The sequence below is a fragment of the Micromesistius poutassou genome (assembly GCF_964030765.1).
Source record: "Micromesistius poutassou genome assembly, chromosome: 9".
In the NCBI taxonomy this organism is placed as follows: Eukaryota; Metazoa; Chordata; class Actinopteri; order Gadiformes; family Gadidae; genus Micromesistius; species Micromesistius poutassou.
The window spans coordinates 10513344-10525008 of record NC_140279.1 but is presented as its reverse complement, the minus strand read 5'-3'; positions in this window follow the sequence as shown (position 1 = coordinate 10525008).

The following is an 11665-nucleotide window of genomic DNA, read 5'->3' as shown; positions in this document are numbered from 1 at the left end:
GTTCACCTGCGTGCGTGCTCAACGCACAGTACACAACTGCGCGAAGCGTCCGCAGTGGAAAGTCAGGAGAATCGTTGGTATATAAGCATAAATACAATTAAATGTTATTTTGTAGGAAACATCAGCGAGAACGACTTTACTCGGTGAGTATGTAGTTACGCAAAATACAACCATGTTTATACTAGCCAAGTAAGTAAACGGTAAGCCCACCGAAGGCTAACTAACTAGGCTAATGTTTGTCCAATAAATTCCCACAAACGTAATTACAAATGCACCCGCTGTTGTACAAATGCATTTGGAGTAAATGAAGATACATTGTTTGCCATGTTGTATGTGTTCAGACTTTTAAACGGTCAAAGTCATACATTGAAACGGTGTCATAGATGCCGTTAGCGGCCTTCGTTAGGCGGGAAAACCTTCTAGAAGGTTCTGTTCGGTAACGATGATGACGCGTTATTTTAGTAATGGAGGCCGTTTCACAATAGAGTTGTATCTGTTTTTTCTATGAGTTTGCTGTACGTGTGTAATGTGACAAACATTTACCGTCCCATTAAAAATCAGCTTATAAACATAAAATAAAATCCTGGTAACGTTAAATTTAATTAAGTTGTTTGACTAATGACACATGTCCGGTTTATTCTACCCTCCATTCTTCCTGTCAGGTAATTTAATGAATAGATAATCATTAAGTTGTGAGGAAATGGCTCCACTGCTTGCTACAACTGGTAGACTATTAGGAACTCTGACGTAAGAAGAACACTGCAGTGCTTAAAGATGTCTGTGTATGCGTTAACGAGCTCATTCTGTTCTCAGGGCTATGTATTGTTGAGTTAATGTGATGTGTTGGCTTTCAAATAAACCACTACTACGTCGTTTGACTCATTCTTTCATGGCTCCCTGGTTTTGTTCTTTGGCTCTTAGATTAAGAAATAAACGGATTGTTCACATCAGACTATATTGTTTGACTCATTCTTTCATGGCTCCCTGGATTCTTCCCTTCGCTTTTAGATAAATAGAACGTGAGGGGTTACGCAATCATGCATCTAATTGGTGCCAGGTGATGTCATGATCGGAACGACCCAGACCTGGCCTGGAACCACTTTGAACCACTCAGGAGCATGAATTACTCAATATTAGGGGTGGGAAAAATAATAGATTCTTCAATGCATCTCGATTCTCTTTAGAACGACTGTCTCGATGCAGAAAAAATTATAATTGGAAACAAATTTAATATTTTTATTATTACATTTGTTCGGTTGCTGCAGAGCACTACAGAAAACTCCTTTCTGCCTGCGGGTTCTCTGCGCAGAGAACCGACTATCTAATATAATATATTAGATAAGGTAATTCATCTGTTGATTGTCTTTAATGATCATCACACAAGTAGGAAGTGATTAGCAAACTGAGTAGCAACGTCAGATGTGTGTATATATATTTTTTTTGCAAATCCCGCATGGACATGTACATAAAAATAATTGTTGAATGGTGATGCATCGATAATCGTTCTATGATCGCATCGTTGACCTCTGAATCTAATCGAATCATGATGTACCAAGAGATTCCCACCCCTACTCAATATGTGGAATATTCTCGGAACTGTTAATATTTGCGATATATATATTGGCAAACCTTTATTGACCTTTAACCTGTATAGAATTTTTCTAGTGTCCATTAATTAATTTGTTTTCTCTTAACACCTGCATTATTTTTTACTCTGCATGCATGTGTGTGTGTGTGTGTGTGTGTGTGTATATATATATATATCTATCCCCGGCTACAGCAGTAGCCGGGGACAGGTTCACTGAAAACGGGGACTGTCTGGTCACCCTAATATATATATATATATATATATATATATATATATATATATATATATATATATATATATATATATATATATGTATATATATATGTATATATATATGTGTGTGTGTATTGTGTGTATATATATACACGTGTGTGTGTATTGTGTGTATATATATACATATATATGTGTGTGTGTGTATTGTGTGTATATATATACACACATATATATGTGTATTGTGTGTATATATATACATATATATGTGTGTGTGTATTGTGTGTATGTATATGTCATGAATTATTTTGTTAAACTGCCATTGAAATGCACTTCTGAGGACAAAATGTACTTGACATGATTAAACCGTATGTACACTTCCTTTTTGTAGTACCCCATTGAAGTGCTCCAGGTTTCTGAAGCACTCGCGTCGAGCTTTAAACCGAGGTAACGTAAACCCCTCGCGGGAGATTTGAGGCATAATCATGACACAATTAAGATAATTTCCCAACCACTGCTGTTGGGGAGAAAAGCAATTTCCCCAGCCTCTAATCGGGGCTGGCTGTCAGATTAAGATAGAGGGGTGATTTGGGGGAAATTGTCTTGACGGAAATGTTTGGTGAGGACGCCAGGTGGCCTCAGGTATGACACTATCTGCCCCGGAGGGAGAAAAACGTTTATTTTTATTTTATTTTTTATTTCTTCAATTGAAAAGCACATTTGTGGACATGTCTTTGGGCTCTTGTAATCGTACTGGCTGTTTTTTCTGTCATCCACTTATGTATCTTATCCTCTCCTCGAGTCTGTATAAATAAGAAAACGGTGTAACTTATTCGTAAAATAAATGTTTAATCAAGTCCTGTTCAGCTTGCCATCTAAATTGAATTTGAACTGACATCGTGACTTTAATCAGAACAAAGAACATCTTCCCAGCTGTCTTTGACAGTTTCCACACTAGGTCGAGTAATACTTTTATATCGAGTAGTCTGTTTGGATAACATTCCATGAGGCCCCTGCATCTTGTATAATGGCTGGGTAGAAACGTTTAAAATATTTTTCGAACATGTTTCTAGTCTTAGGCACTCTACTTCATGGATTAATCTGTTTCCAGTAGAATAATAAATTTAACCAATAACATTTGATGCATTCCACACGACATAGATTTAAGCCAAGAAACAGTCGGTTGGTAAGGCCGTGGTCCATTTCTCTGCCACTAGATGGCGTTAGTGGACTTGGCTGAGTTTGTCTTTGTGAAATCTAACTTAATCCAGTGCGTTTGTACTAAGTTTGACTAAAACCATGTTCCCATAAAGGCTTTGGCACCATTTAGACATACTATAATATTATAGTATATCTAAATGATGTGCATAAAATTCAAACACTACATTGCCTTCAAATCACTGGTATGTGCTGTACAGTGTTGTTTTTTTACAATCTAAAATATATGTAGCTGACAGTAAAGCCAAACCCTTTCGTAAAAAAGTGAAGATATAGATGTAATATATATCCTCACAATGTTACTATTATTTAATCATTAACCCAAGCTCAGATGATTTCTTAAATGTAGGATTATCTTTTAATATATTTGCCATTTCATTAAGTGTGTATGTGTGTGCACGCGCACACTATGGCTAAAACTAAACGGGAGCATATATTGTATTGCAAAATTCTGCATTTAATAATTCACTTAATAAAAATAGACATTCGTTTTCAAGTACAGTAGTAATATTAAAGAGGTAAAATCGTCTTAAAAAGTGTAAATGTATATGTTGTTATGGGTCAAAGTTGTGGGGGAGAGTAGCCGTAGAGGTGAAGAGTTGAGGTGTAGAGTGCACTACAAAGAATCTGTCGTACACAAGAGGTGAAGAACACGTTTCGACCTGTTCGTGGCTCTTATCTGATCTCCAACTGTTGTTTTCTAATGCTTAAATCTCACCACTCAAAACTGTCAGACAAGAACGCTCCTTGCATTCATTTGTTTTGTCTCCATGTCAAAATAAAATGACAGTTTTAACACGATACGGAATGCAGCCACACAGACCTAGTGGGCTATTATTGTAACGTTGTGCTCTCTGTACGTTTAATACACTTCAAGCTGTGTTTGCTTTGTTGGGGTCAGGCTGTGGCCTTGTCCCTTCTGCCATCGTCACAATACGACATGTGATCTTAAAAGGGCAAATAAAATCTTGACAGCACCAGTGCTTACATGCAGATTGGAAACCCGGTATCTACCCAGGTTACAACCAGCGTATCCCGCTTTCTCACCTTGCACATAAGCACCAACCCCGCCCCCCCCAAGAGGCTAACCCAGTTGTACTTGTAAGTCTCGCCTTGGATAAAGGTGGCTGCTGCATTACTTAATATAAATGCAAACCTGGTTACCTGTGGGGACGTGATCAGTGCGTGTATGCTAATCTCTCAACCTGGTTACCCTGCCTAGACTGGGTTTCCCTCTGCATGGCCCCGGAGCAGCTCTTAGCTAGGATACTAGGATTCCATATCAGTCCTCCTACCCCTCTTCTCTACCACCGGCGGTGTTCCCGCTCTGCTGTGTGGTAATGGGAAGGATTTGGAGTGGCGGTCTCGCACAATGACATTGTGGTCTGAACGGTAGCTTGGTGGCGGCGGAGCCACATGACTCCTCTCTGCCAAGACGGCCCTTTAGTGCCTCCTGTCACATAGAGCGCTGGTGCTTTCAGTTCACCTTTATGTGTCTAGACAGTGGGTTTGCTGCTCCACTGCTTCTCCTTGGGTTGGGGCCAAACCTTCCCCTCTCTGGGGCCCGATAAGAGTCTTATCTCCTTGTGTTTGAGGGGCTGGGAACCGGAGAGGGTGTCAGTCAGGTAACAGGGTTGGTGTGGGGACCCGGGCTGGAGTGAAGCGGGCAGTGCTAGGAGGACGGTGTGGGTACAGAGTGGGTGGCAGTCTGCGATGTCAGCTGGGTGGTTGCGACTTGTCCTCATAAATATCGGCCGACATTGTTAATAAGTTATCTGTAGTCAAAGTTGGTTCCGGCCCCATTTTGCGGGCTTGTGGGCTGAATTTGTTTCCCAGTCCGTCCCTGCGACCAGAGCAAGGTTGGAGAGGATGTTCTTTCCAATGTCTCCATGTTGTTGAAGGATAACTGAAGCACAACATAACTTGGAGATTGCATTGCATTATGAGATGACTCCTGCTCTATGTTGAACACGTACTGCATGCATAACCTCTAATTGGCTGATAATGTTCCCAGGTCATCTGTTGATTAAGCGTGGATGAGACACACCGGTCCTCCGCTTATTGTAACTGAATGGAAGCCTTTACAGGCAAGCCGGCAGCCCTGAAGCCCTCGAATGAAAGCCGCCTGAAAGCATTTTAAAGGCTGTGTGGTTCTTCTTCAAGGGGACTGTGTGGGGAGCAAGGGTTTCAGAGTCACATTGATGTGATGGTTACTGTCCAACAGCAAGGACAGGCAGTGTGTACAGTACAGTTACCAAAACAGAGAAGACACGCTGTAATATTCTCACAGCACACTCCATACACTCTATTCATTCCCCGATACTTCATATCTATGACTCTGACTGAGTTTATGGTGCAATTTGCAATCAATGAGTGCATTCAAAATGCCAAACATTTCCTTTTTTTATGGCTGCTTTATGCCGTTGTAAAGACGTTGGATTCTTAGAATAGTTGCATGTTTTTCTTGTTCAATAGGGGGTTCTGAATGGACTAATGGAATCATCTCAGTTTAGCAGCAACCCAACCTGAGGCGTATGGAGATGGGAAGTGAAGGAGAGGGCAACAAAAAATAGGAAAACTTAAAGTTCTGCGCCTCACAAACGATGAAAGACAACAGTGGTCAAAGCAAGCTTCAATACATATTTTCTATTATCTTTTGGTGAATAATGGCTATAAAGGAGATTGAGGTCAGCTATTGAGGTACAGCCAACAGTAACGCCATTATCCCCCGACAATGTGAGGCCCGGCACAATGAATATTCAGCCATTCACTGCTTTGTGTGTGTTCCCTCCCTCAAATTGTCTGTTTGAGGGAGGTCCAAGGTCCATCAAGTAAGAATCAATGAATTGGGCGGCGGCCCTTGTTTGAAGTCCTTTGTGGCTGTATTCCCCGGCCAGGTAACACAAGAATGCTGCTTTTATTCTCTGCATAGTTGATCCACAATATTGGCAACTGGTCCTAATTCGTGTCCATGCGAGGTAACTCTCCAGCTTCAAGTTATTCAGGATCCTTTCTGCGGGCCCTGAATGGGCGAGTTGTGTTGTGTGTTGAAAAGGATTCAATAGATGTGGATGGTTTATTCAAGGCGAAGCTTTAGGACTGTAGAAAGCCAAGCGTGGCCCTATTATCCGTGAAGGACAAGCTATTTCCTGTTTCACAATACAAACTCCATAACGCACTTTGAAAAATAAATTGTATTAATAAAATGTAGCTGTGTGTGTGTGTGTGTGTGTGTGTGTGTGTGTGTGTGTGTGTGTGTGTGTGTGGCGAGCAAGCTTTGTCTGGGGCCTTAATAGATGGGCATTATTATTAACCGATGGAGAGTCTCATGAAACGCTGGGATGTGACCGAAGAGCGCACGCCGGATCAATAACCGTATTGGTTTTCGCTTTCAAGAAGCCACACAAGAAAATACATGGCTGAGACAAAAGGCAATTTCAGAAGTTATGAGCAACCGTTAGATAAGTGCTTTTGTTTTGAAGAAGCAAAATGACTGCAGAGAACATAGTGTTCAGAGTCCTTTGAAGAACACTTTGAATGGTCCACCCTTAAAGCGGCTCAATTGCAATGGTTTTTTATGGAGGCATGAAGGATTTTTTGCATTGATTTCACAATAAAGTGCTCAGAAATACCCTCTTGTAACATGATCCAGGCTTCAATGAGATGCCCTATGTGTACATTTCTTTGGTAGTATTTCTGTTGTTCTGCCTGGTTCTCAGTGAGTATGCTGTTTTTCAGTGGGTTTGACAGTTGATGGCAGGAGATGTCAAACCTTGTCTTGGATTAGGGACCGCTCCAGACAGACATATGTCCTTCCCGCTTTTGTACTGTTTTTTTTTTTTTTATCTGGGTGAAATATAATTTTTATCTCACTTCATTCAGAGTGACAGTTGGTGGAAATCGCTCGACAGCGAGGGATATTCATGACTTTCTGTGGAGCTGCGTTTTCATCTCTTCTTCATCTCCTCGTCTTGTTCACTCGCTCACAAGCCCATTTCTCCTGCTTGCCTGCATTTTTATTTTTTTCTTCCTTATTTTCTTTACTTTTCTATGACCTTGTTGCTTAAATTGCTCAGCTTGTGTTATTCACTGGCTGAGGTTTACAGAGAATAATATTTCACTGTAGGATTTCCCACATGCTTAGGTGCCCAATAACTTGTGACCGTATTGGCAGCCATCTGTCACCCAGCTCAGAGCTGAGTGCTGGCAGGATGCTCAGGAAAGGTTCTGCTCGCTTTATGGAACCCATCTAGCATTCTATCTCCCACGTTGCGCTCTCGGGTTCAACCCAATCTCTGGATCCACTTCATTGTGTCGTTGGAAAAGTTGAAATAGGACCAAGAGATACAAATCAAGACGGAAAGAATGATCAAATTAAAATCCATGAATCCATGAAATGAACCGATTTAATTTAGATTTTAATCGAGAAAGGACAAAACACATAGATAAACATAGCCCACCTATGTATTTGAGTAACTTTTATATACCTCAGATATCTTTTCATACTGGTTTTTTCATGTTTGAAATCACAATAGCTTTGACTATAAAACTGCGGTGGCCATGAAGTTTGTAAAAAAAGAGGAACATATTCACAGCAGAAATGATTGAAAAATAGTCCAATTTAATCCTCTCAACACTTTGTGTTCAATTGTGTTCCCGTGTGCTAACTCTCTCTTGTTTGACCGTCCGGAGCACAAAAACCTGTCAAAGGAAGCAAAGCAGAGAGGGAGAGGTGTCAGGGAGAGGTGATTTCTACTTCCCTCCTCTGTTGCGAAGAGCCTCTCTCATTGTTCCCGGGATCATTTGTGGAGCCATAATGGTCGTCTAGGAACTCTCTGGCTCCATTGTCTGCTTCAGGACAGGTTGCAGCCATTTAGAGGCCTGGGAGGGCTTTAATCTTTCATCATTAGTCCTCCATTTTGGGTAAATGTGCTCATCTGGGATCATTCCTCTTTTAAACCGAAACTCTTACCCTCCTCTTCTCCCCTCATTTTGGAGGCTACTCTCCTCTGGCTTTCATCTGCGGGCGGAGAGGCAGAGGGGGATTCTAGCGACGAGATGGAAGGATAATTGAGTTGATAAACATTCGGGTCGGCCAGGGTCATTGTAACGGCACGGTGACATGTACTTGCTCTATTAGCACCTCCGGAATATTATCATGTTTTTTACATTTGCCGCAAAAGACGGTAAAATTGACCCCGGCGAGGTCTCTGTGCCAAATATTCGATTGTGCGTTTGGTTAACCGGATATTCTGGGTCAAGGCACAAATTGTCACCGTCGCTGCCACTGGTAATGCTGTGTTGTTGAGCTGTGCTGCTGAATGTGCCGCTGCGTCTGGTGGCATCTGCGTATGATGTGTAATAAAGTATCTTTACGATGGCCATCAGGTCAGAGATTAAGCTACTTGACATTCATAGTGACGACAACCCTGAACCACTCAGAGCTCCTGGTGTCACTCGTTAATCCATGTTATAACATAACACTCAGTATTTTCATGTCCAAGTATAGGCATAGGAAATAGCCCGGAACTGTGTACCAGTACTGTGGTTCTTTAGGGTCTGCCGTAGTGTTTGGCTAATGTAGAACTCCTTTGTTTTGCTGTTCCTCTGTTTGGTTTCAGTGCTGCTCTATCTGGAACCTTCTATCAAAGGAACAGACGTTCTTACATCAATACTCAGACTGAATCCCCATCCCCTCTGAACACATTCAGTTGGAACCTTGAGAAATTAAAATACCGGCAACATGAAATAAAAATAGCCCTTTCTTTCAAAGCCTGTTAGCTCGTGTCATCCTTCCTCATATTATGCACCTGCTTAACAGGGAAGGCTGTTTTTATTTATTCTACATTAGACTGTTGACATAACTACATTTTTTGTGTGGCCATTCAGTTGTCAAAAGAAAACCTATAGGAATTACAAAAACGTTCATTACATTTTTTAAAGATAAAGTATTTGAAAATGTCAAGTTGTCTACTTTGATACTATTTGGTTATGCTTGCTTTTGAATGTGGATTCAATTTTGAATGACTAAATATTCATACCTCTCCTTCTGCACTTGAAATCGCAATTTGTAAGATTGTGCCCCTCACAGTTGGTAGGCAGGAGACTTTAGGAATTCATAAACTGTGAAGTGTTCTGTTCAATATAACTGATTATTCTACTTAGTTTAAGAATGCTTGATTCTGATTGGCTGGGAGGAGGGCATTAACCCGGCAGGTTGCCTGCTGACTGAGCACAGCGTCATCAAATAATAGGTCAATATGCCGCTTGTATTTTTTTTCTATCACAGAAAAGTCAAACATGAGGTCCATTGTAAAAATAAACCTTGTTTAAAAAAGTTTCTTAAATGTGTCGGAAATCTATCGGAGGGTCAGTAGATACATGTTTCGCAAGCGAGATACAATGTAGCAACTACGTTATTAAACTAGTGATCAGATGCAGCCTTGTGTGGTTGCTATAGAAACTAATAAGCTACAGCTGAGCTAACGGGGAGCGTACCTATGTTCCCCGGGTCCTATGTTCCCCGGTCGGTTGTTTTTCGTAGGCGGAATCCGGGAAAAGTTCCGCCTCACGCTGACTCCTAACCCTAACCCTAAACCTAACCATAACCGTAACCCTCACACTAACCATAACCGTAACCGTAACCCTCACCCTAACCATAACCGTAACCCTAACCCTAATATTCATGATTCTTCCGGATTCCACCTACGAAAAATTTGCTAACGTTATTCACCGTAGTTCTAAAGAGGACTACTTTTTGAGGGAGAAGAACTCAAACAAAGTATACATTTATTAAGCATGTAATACAAATAAGAAAAAGCTGAATTATTAAAGTATTTGAATTGTTTTATTATGTTGGCAAGCAAGAAGTAGAATAAACGGGATAATCACCTCAAGGCAGGGCAATAAACAGTTTCATATGCCCGGCTCGTGGAAGGTAAGCCGTCCACTAGCCGGGCATATCAAACTGTTTAGTGCCCTGCCTTGAGGTGATTATCCCTTACTTGTGCAACTGTGTGATGCGAACTAGCATATCTTGGCTGACTGGCTGACCAGCATTTCTTATTTGTAGAATATATCAGTCGTAGGATGTGAATTTTACATGATATCAATCACTTTAGAGGCACATTGACTACTGATATGACCAGATTATGTTTAGCTTCGAGCTAGTTGACATGTTACACATTGTCTTTAGGAGTAGTCCGTAGTAGAGGCTAATGATATGCTAGGCTAGGGTGACCAGACGTCCCCGGTTTCCGGGGACAATCCCCGTTTTCAGTGACCTGTCCCCTGCTACGGCTGTCCCCGGAAATGTCCCCGGATTTGACTACGACCGAAAGATCCGAACCCCCCCCCCCCCCCCCCCCCCCCCCCCCGTCCGCCAGGGTAAGGGCAGTGTCCCCGTTTTTTTTTGTCCCCGGATTTTGTCTCAGAAATCTGGTCACCTTATGCTAGGCTACATGTAGCACAATTTGCGTACTTTAGTACTACAGATGGTGGTAGTAGTAGTAGTAGTAGTAGTAGTAGTAGTAGTAGATGTACCGCCAATGCTTGCATCAGTCACATATGGCAGATGAATCCATCCAAGCTCCCCAGAAAGGAGTCGTTGTTGGTTTAACACTAACGTTGAAGATTAATAACAACCCGACTGAAAGGATGAAGTGAGTCTTGGGGAAAGGATTGTAAGAAAAAAAAAGAAAAATACTACCCAGTTTCTGAATCAAGCATTCATTGAGGGGGGGTCGAGAAAGGGAAAAAGAAGAGAGGAAAGAGGAAGGTTTTTGAGTTCCAGGGTCCTAATCTTCAGCTGGGAGCGGCAGAGCGCTATAAGCTCAGGTTTTACTGACGGGTTCCCCACCCGGACAAGCGTGGACAATGTCTCCGTCGTGTCTCGTTTCTGTACGAACACAGCGTCCCCGTCGGCTGATCACCTCCGTAACCAAACGCACCTGCCCTATCTGCCTTTACATTTGGTGGCGGTGGGTGGGGGGGGACTCTTATTTTCTTCTCTTTTTTTTTTAAAGAGGCTAAACCTCACTTTCATGCTTGTCTTTTATTCATGCTAAGTGCTTATCGAGGCCCGGTTGTACCTCCGTCTTCCCTCCCACCAGCCGGGAGAATGCTTGACGTAAGTACAGCCAATCTGGTAAATACGAATCTCTCTCCCAACTGTCACCGCTGCCATATTATGCCCCTGAGGGAACATTCTTTTTTATAATATCATAAGCTGCTTAGCGGTGTGCCTCTATTTAAGGCGTACATATTAATAGCTGGAGAAAAAACCCCAAATCATATTTCAACTGTTCCCTGCAATCAATGTCTTGGACTGGGTTGGCTGTTCTACTCACCCGCGCATAAGAAGGTAATAACTCGAAGAAGGCACTCACACCGGCCCATCTAATCCTTTTGTGCGATAAAGCGTCGGGGATCAGAGGACCAGATTCAGTCCTTCCTATCAGGTCGGGCGGACTCCATTATGGCGTCGCTCCAACCACGTGACACCACCCAAAGTTGGCGCTCGCTCGGACAAAGAGTCGTCACATGATACACCTGACAACGGCGGCGTTTTAAATCTCCCCTGTAATGCGCTTCACTTGTTGGTTGTGGGGATTTCTTCTATGTAGAAAAATCTCATAGACTTTTGGCCTG